This window comes from Gekko japonicus, unplaced genomic scaffold, assembly GCF_001447785.1.
Source record: "Gekko japonicus isolate JY-2015 unplaced genomic scaffold, Gekko_japonicus_V1.1 scaffold202, whole genome shotgun sequence".
In the NCBI taxonomy this organism is placed as follows: Eukaryota; Metazoa; Chordata; class Lepidosauria; order Squamata; family Gekkonidae; genus Gekko; species Gekko japonicus.
Genome location: NW_015170893.1, coordinates 430456 through 439047, shown reverse-complemented (window position 1 = coordinate 439047; position 8592 = coordinate 430456).

The window sequence follows — 8592 nt, the reverse complement described above, 5'->3', positions numbered from 1 at the left end:
TCTCAAATGGAGACTGTAATTTTTTCTTCTTTTTCCCTGAGGTTTTGGTACACCTTTAAATCAGTCAAACTAAGGACTTTTAATTGAATTAACTCTGCAAGATAGCCTGAATGAACTGCAAACCAGAGGCCTTTCCATCATTGTTTTGTTGTCCCCTCCCTTTTTGTTTTTTAACATTCAGACTGATTAATAGTCCTGGAGAATTTAAAAGGTTGCACCCTGTTTTGTGATATTTTGGTCATCCCTAATATAAAAAATTATACTACTTCTGATTACAAAGGAAAAATCTGTCTCATGTATAAGAATGTAATCAGAGCAATTAATGGATTTTCTAAATGCATGAGTAACATTCAAAGATTCAGTAGTATTTCTGACTCACAATTCTAGTAAAAAATATGGACTGAATCCATAAACAGACAGAAAATATCTATATAAAATCAAAATGTTCAAACTCTTTTATGTAAGGAAAAAACCTAGAATAATTTTATACAATGAAGTACTTTTTCAGTGTAATCTTGAGGACTGCTGCCACAGTGGTGGCCAGCCGCTGACACAAAAGCAACACCATTTGTCTGTTCCCTGTAGACATTCTGCAGGGGGAAGTAGGGCTCAGATGGCATAGCAAGCATGCCACAGTCCATAGCAATCCTGGTAATCAGACAATAGCAGCTTATGATGCCTGTGAGTGGCACGCACAGGTGCAGCCAATTACCATCCACCAATCCAGCCACTGCCTCTCAACACCACTCCCCCAGCCCACTGAGAAGACAGGGAGGAACAACTCAGCAACAGCAGAACCCCAACAGAGGCATGTAGACCTCCCAGCCCATGGGGGGACAGGATACCCAGTCCTTCCCTGGCATGTACCTGGCTAGCAGCAACAGTGCTACCCACACACCACCATCCCTGCTTCAAGCCACCCACCCCCTCCCATGAACAAGTAAAAAAAAAGATTTTTAAAAAGACAGACGCCAGGCCCAAATCCACCACCCCCACATCCAAGACCAGCATCCCAACCACTGGGTCAAGAGGGTAGGTTCAAGGATGCATGCCATCAAGCATTAGGCATTCTACCGCAGCCCAGACATCACTACCAGTCACATGGGCCCATGTGAAGGGGGTGGGGCAGCCCTAAGGGGATGGTTCAGAAAAAACATATCTTCCAGGAATAGGATTCTGTCAGGAAGTTTCACCACATTCGTGGGAAATTCTCTGGCAGAGATGTTAGATGCTACAAACATGTATGGAGAGAGACTTTGTGCAGAAGCAGCTTCTCACATGCATACTGTCCCTTACTAGATGAACTTTTGTTGCTGAGACCAGGAGGATGCAAAAGTGAGACCAAAGACCATGGGCTAGCAGTCTTTCAGCCACTTTCTCAGGTACACTTCTGGGTTGTGCTAAGGAACAACAACAACAAAAATGTTTTGGCTGCTAATGCAGTAATCAGAATGGGAAGACGGCCTTAGGGATATCTTGTGAGGGCTCCACGTTTCAGAAGATTCGGAAAACTGGACAAAAATGTGTGTGTGTATGTGTAAGTATTATTTTTATGTTTTGCCTGCTGTGCCAAACGGCCAAGGGATCAGTCACGTCTCGTACTTCTTAGAGATTCTGAAACAGTCCAGCTTTGCTAACTGAACATCCTATTATGAGAGCGTCTGTGGTGAGCATAACGAAATTCAAAAAGGAAAACAGTACAAACAAAATTCACATTAATATGGCTGCAAAAAAATAAATTGTATCACTATAAAATGGCATGATCCATAGCCATCTCTAAAATAACCAATTTCCTGTGATCTGTTTTTGCACAAAACAGAATCTATATTTAGCATTTCTGTTCTCATGCAGAAAATCAATAATGACAAGGTTGAAACAAAATTCAAAGTAGGTATGGCAATACATCACAAACTTCCCTTAGGGTTGCCAGGTCTCCGCAGCCACTGGCAGGGGATGTGGGGGTAGAGTTGCCAGATCCAGGTTGGGAAAGTCCTAGAGATTCAGGGATGGAGCCTGGGAAGGACAGGGACCTCAGTGCAGTACAACGCCATAAAGGCTACCCTCCAAAGCATCCCTTTTCTCCATAAGAACTACTCTCTGTAGTCTGGAGATGAGCTGTAATTCCAGGGGATCCCCAGGCCCCACCTGGAGGCTGGCATCCCTAATTGCACTTTCTGAGGTAATGGGAGTTTAGTCTTTGAAATCAGATGGAGCAAAATTTGACCCCAATATATGCAGTGCTGGGGCCTAAATAATTATAAAGTAAGAATATTCTAAAATGTAAATCTAGATCTAAATGTAAAAAACCCAAGAACATGCAGGGCTGAGTAATTCCCAATCACAATGACTAGAACAGTAGCTTACACTCTACACAGAGGACTGTGAAAGTAGAAGAAATCAGAGCTACAACTTGGCCTAATTATTTATTAACTGGATGCCACATTTACCAGCCAGAAAGTGTTAAATAAAATATTGGCTTAAAAGCTTAGGATTTTCCCCTGAACTTTCTCCACAAAATATTAATTGCATGGATTTTAGCTCAATTAAATATTCCTATCTTATTTTCACATTTCCATACAACACATGGTTATTAAGAACAGGCTTTCTCATAATTTTGCAGGTGATTTGATTGCTATAGACATGATGGAAGGCCATCCTTTGCTACACGTTTATAATATGTTAAATAAATTCACATGTTCTTGTTTCTGCATAAGGGAACTGAACTACACCATATGTTACTTACCCCTGTTTACCAGCAGGGCAGTTTGCCCCGGACCATTTAAACTGATTTCTCATTAGCTTTCTTGGCACGTGGTTGTTTTCAATCTGCTCCCAGAGTTTGATTTCCTTGGCGAGGTTTCCTGTGGCTTCCTGCATCCTCCTTCCTCCCACTCCCCTGTCTTCACCCTCTTAATCCCTCCCCTTCCCCCTCCACTTTTTCTCCGCGCGGCAACAGGAAACTTCTGGGAAATCAAGGATCGAGCTGAACTGGAGCAAAACGGAGGAAGCTGCGGGTCAAAAGGCAGCCGTGGAACAAATGGTGTGAAATTGACCAGTAGAAGAAAAACATAAAAATTACAAAGAGAATATATATAAGATGTTCTACAGATGGTATATTACCCCTGAGAAACTTGCTAAATTTGATCCAAATTGTTCAAACCAATGTTGGAAATGTCAAAATAAGTTGGGATCTTTCTATCATATGTGGTGGTTTTGTGACTTAGCTAAAAAATATTGGGCTTGGATACATGAAATATTGCACAAAATGTAAAAATGTTCTATACCATTTGCACCAGAAATATTCTTGTTAAATATTTTACCTGAAAGCTGTAAAAAATGTTTCTTATTTGATTTTGTATGTAGTTACTTCTGCTAGAATTTTATATGCAAAATATTGCAGAAGAGTGGAAACTCCTACTAAAGAAGACATCATAAACAAAATACTAGAAACAACAGAAATTGATAAATTGACTTTATTACTGAAAGACCACCCAGAAAAAACTTGAGAATACATAGACAAGGTTCTACACTTAGTTGGAAAATTATAACTTAAAGTTATAGACAAACAATACATGTGAGGATACAGAGAAGAGAGTTCGTTATACTGGCAACAAAAGACTAAAAATTTTTGAGATTAACATTTGACCAATATGGTTTAGTTATTAGGCACAAGTATTATAATTACTTGAAATATTTCCCCCCGTGTATGTATGTATGTTTGTACGTTGAATGTATGAAAATTAATAAAATATTGTTAAAAAAAATATAGAAACTCAATCTCTTTTTCCCGACTTGAACACATATTAACCCAATCAATGTGCGGTTAGTTAAAATCACCTATTACGCCAGAGGTATTTCATCTGGCCGCTAGCTTTAATTCATTCATCATTTTATAATCCTCCTCCATCTTTTGATCTGGTGGGCAATAACAAACTCCCAGTGTTAAGCTTCCTTTTGGGCCTACCATTTCAACCCATAACATATCCAGAGGCGAATCCAATTCTCTTACCCTCTCAATTTTACTGGACTGTATACCCTCTCTGACATACAGAGCCACCCCACCTCCAACCCTTCCCCCCCTATCCTTCCAATATAATTTATAACCAGGAATCACCGTATCCCACTGATTTTCCTCATCCCACCAAGTTTCTGAAATACCCACAATGTCTATTCCCCCCCCCCAACACCAAGCATTCCAATTCCGATATTACCTCGGACACAAAAGCATCCCAGTGCCTAACAAACTTGAACCCTTCCCCCCTACACCATCGTCTCATCCACGCATTGAGACTCCTGATCTGTGCCTGTCTCTCCAGCCCTGCATGTGGAACAGGTAGCACTTCCGAGAAGACTACTTTGGAGGTCCTGGCCTTGAATTTCCTGCCTAGCAGTCTAAGTTTTCCCTCCAAGACCTCACGACTGCATTTCCCCACATCGTTGGTGCCAACATGTACCATGACCACTGGCTCCTCCCCAGCACTATCTACCAGCCTATCTAGAACACACATAATGTCTGCTACCTTTGCACCAGGCAGGCAAGTCACCATATGGTCAGTACGTGGGTTCACCACCCAGCTGTCTACCTGCCTAAAGATCGAATCACCAACTACCAAGAGCCCCCCTTCCTCCCTGCCAAAGGATGGTTCCTTGGTGCAAAAGGATACTCATTCACCAGCTGAAGAGGTCCCTTCTGAAGGCACATTCCCCTTATCCTCAGCACGGTGCCCTGATTCCCCTCAACCCTCATGCTCCCTGACAGTGGCAGGGCTGCCATATTCAGAGTGGGACATATCTAACAAGTCCCCGAGGGTCTTCTCCATGCACCTGACTGTCTCTGCTTCTCCAGTTCTGCCACCTTGGCCTCAAGGGAGCAAACTCGTTTCCGGAGAACCAGGAGCTCCTTGCACCGGGCACACAGCCAAGACTTCTGTCCAGCGGGCGTCATACATATGACACTCCATGCAAAACACTGGATAGCCCCCAACCCCCTGCTGGCATTCTGGCTTCATAATTGCTTTAAAAATAATAATTATATATAATTCCTCTTTTTATTTAGTATTTATGTGGTTCTTAGTATTTATGTGGTTCTCCTTGTAGAAGTCTACTTACCTTACTGGGAACCCAAGGAGACTAGGGCCCTGGCTTTCTGGCTCTTCCTGGGCTTTTTACAGAGTCCCTAGTCTAAGGGCCAAGAGCCCTTTGGCTCTCACTCTTTGGCTCATGCCAGAGGCTCGTGCCTCGTGTCTCTGGCAAGGTGCTGCCTTAAATAGAAGCTTCCCCCAGCAGAGGGTGTGGCCAGCAGCTATTTAAATTCACCCAGGCAGACCTATCAGAGCATGCTCAATTTTTTTGCAACTCTGTGCAAATGGTACCTTCCTCTCAGAATCCCATAGAATGCAACAGAGGATTCTGAGTTGGGACATGAACACATAGAAAATTAGCCATGTTGCAACAACATGAATATTTGGTCTTGTCTCAAGTGCTGCTTTTGGCACTGCAGCAACCTCTTTACTTTTGAACTTCTAGGCTTATATGTTGATGTAGAGTTGAAGGCCTCATTTTTAAAAATTATTTATTTTCATTATTTATATTCCATCTTTCTCACAGGGACTCAAGGTGGATTGCACACAGTGAGTCAGTACAACAAAATGGGACATTCAGTAACCAATGCATTAGGGTTTTATAACTCTGGAACCACCAGAAAGAACTGAAGCATAGCATAAGAACTTGTAACACAGCATGACACATTAAGCAGTACGTAGATTACATAATATGATCATACTACAATAAACTATACACAGTGGTATAGACCACATTCCTAATAATTTATCCAGGTAACTTTGTGAATCGTTTTGTACAGAGCAACCCTTTTACCTGCACAGAAGATTCCTCTTGAAAAGTTCAATTTTGCATATTGTGAAGGCAAGAAGTGTGTGAGCTTTCCTGACCTCTTCAGGCAGCCCATTTGACAAGGTGGGAGCCACAACTGAGAAAGCGGTTGTTAATTTTGCCCATTTGCAGATTGGCACCTGCAGAAGCCCCTGCTGACATGGGCATGCAGTGTTTTGGAAAAGGAAGACCCATATGTCTGCAAGGGCTTTTCATTTGAACTATCACATTGTATTATGCAAGTATTTTCTAAAACCTAATTTTGTAGGTTATCTTTAATGCTGTTTCTGGTCTACTTAATTTGCTTGAAGAATATACAGGTGATTGGTGCCTGTGAGTTAAGACCTGGAAAGTAAAACATTATATCTAGATACACATGAACACAGCATGAATAGCCATTTCATTATTAATAACTTCCACAGTTCTTGTTAAATGTCTAAGTATTTCCCAGTCCTTAAATGATTCATCCTCACAAGGTCACATACACACCCTCCAGTCAACATTTGATTCAGACATTTGCACATTCTGGGTATTAACCCTTACTTCCCTTTTCTTATTCATAAAATAAAAGCAATGTATACTGTACCTTTTCATGTCATAGAAGACTCAGTATTTCTGAGTGTTCTCTGCGCATGTGTAATGTGCTGTTATTTGATTTTATTATTTTATTGAACACTAGGAAACAACTTTTCCCAATTCTCACTTACCTTTATATGAAAATTGTTTGCTTGAAGAGCTTTTGTTGGTTTCACCACCTAGATTTTCATTTCTCTTACGGTATTAAAAATTCAACTGTATAGTGATTTGCTGTTTTAGTCATGCTATTTACTGGTTTGCTAAACCATATAATTAGATGTTAATGATGCAAACATTATTTCTTAATATTTTGATGCTGCCCAGCCCATTATTGCTCTGGGCCTGTGTATTTTAAAGCTCCTTGCCCATTGTTAGAACAATAAAAAGATTTGATTGCATTTCATGGTGTACAAGCTCTTCTTTTTCAGAGCACAAACTTTTAAATGAACTATATATCTTTTTGTGTTGTCAGAAGCTGTACTGTTATCCATGACACAGCCACATTTCCTGTTTCTTGTTTTCTTTTTTAAAGGAGCAGCTATTTTATTTATTTGTATTTTTACCTCACTTTTCAGCAAAATGTTGGTTTACAGCAATAAGCAGGCCCAGCACAGGGTGCAGTTTGCATAACTGGGGACAGTGTCACCATGGAGGTTCCCTTATGACTTGATTCCTGTCTCCAGGTGTTTTCAATAGTCCAGAAAGCAAGGCCTCAAATATAGCACCCTAAAAGCAGGGGTTCCCAACCCTGCTAAGCCTCAAGGCACTTCTAGAATTTTGAGAAAGGGTAGTGGGCACCACCATAAAGTGATTGCCTTTGAGGTGGGGACCAGTCACAAAGTCTTAGAAGGTTCCAAGGCAATGCTCCTTTCATTTTTTTTAAATAGAAGATTTTTATTGATTTTCAAAGAGATACAGAATAAAGAAAAGGTTAAAGCGTGTTATATTACTAATAACATTTTGCAGTATAGTATAAGTTTCAGCGTTTAATTTGTTATTATCTTAACTTTCATGATGGAAACAGCTGCTTCCAAATGGATGCTCACTGTAGGCACAAAGGTGACACCTACTCTGAAGTTCCTCCTACTCCAGTGAATTGGAGGAAAGCCACCAGTGGTTCTTTACCTTGGGGATGAAGCAAGAGGGCACCCAGAAACACACATTAGGCACCATATTAGGAATCACTGTCTCAGACTGCATCTTCAGGAACACCCACGGTCTAGCTCAAACAGCTGGGGGCATGTAATGGTTGCCAGGATGCTTGTGCCCCTGAGATCCCACTGGATCCACCTACTGTTGGATATTGTGCTATCATAATCATTCACCTCCTGAATTCTCTTGTCTACACAGGAACACCCAGGAGATGAATTAGCCCAATACCCAACCAACTGTAGAGCCTACCATAGTTTATACAGTCATAGCATCACGTTTCTGAGCCACCGCAATCCAACAACTTTACATGATGCACATCGCTACACACAAAACACGCCTCTGATCGGCCTGCAGACTCCAGGCCAAATGTTGTGTAAACTTCCCAGGTCTAAATCAAGCTAACCAACTAATCGGTTCAACCCCGTGAAGAACTAGTGTTTTATTTATATGCAAAGAAACACATCCCCAGCGGCCAACAAAACCAGGTAATTAAGTCGGAAGAATTTCTTTATAACAGGAAAACGGTCCTTTTCATTTGAATTACTATTCAAATGTTAAATTGTAAAACAGAAAAAAATACCGCATTTTACAAATGAGTAAATCCGGTCAGCCCACTCACCCCCACACATGCAAGGAAATCCCGGAGAAAGACTCTCCCGTCATTCAGTAATCCCCCAACCTATGCCCCTCCTCGTAGTCAGTCCGGCACTTTTCAAGCTCTGTAATGGCACTAGAATACACGGCTACCCTTCAGACTTTCATTGGGCCAATCAGAGGTCAATCTAATCGCAGAACACGCCCGTCTTATTAATGTTCGGCCTCTGCAAGAAATTAGGCAAGCGCGAGCCAGAGAGAGAGAGATCCCGTGTATTCTGATTGGTAAATTTTCCAGTCGCTGTATCACCTCCTGCCGTCGACCACTTCTCACAAGCACATCTACGCATGCCTGACATTTCCTCGCCAAAGACAGCGTTC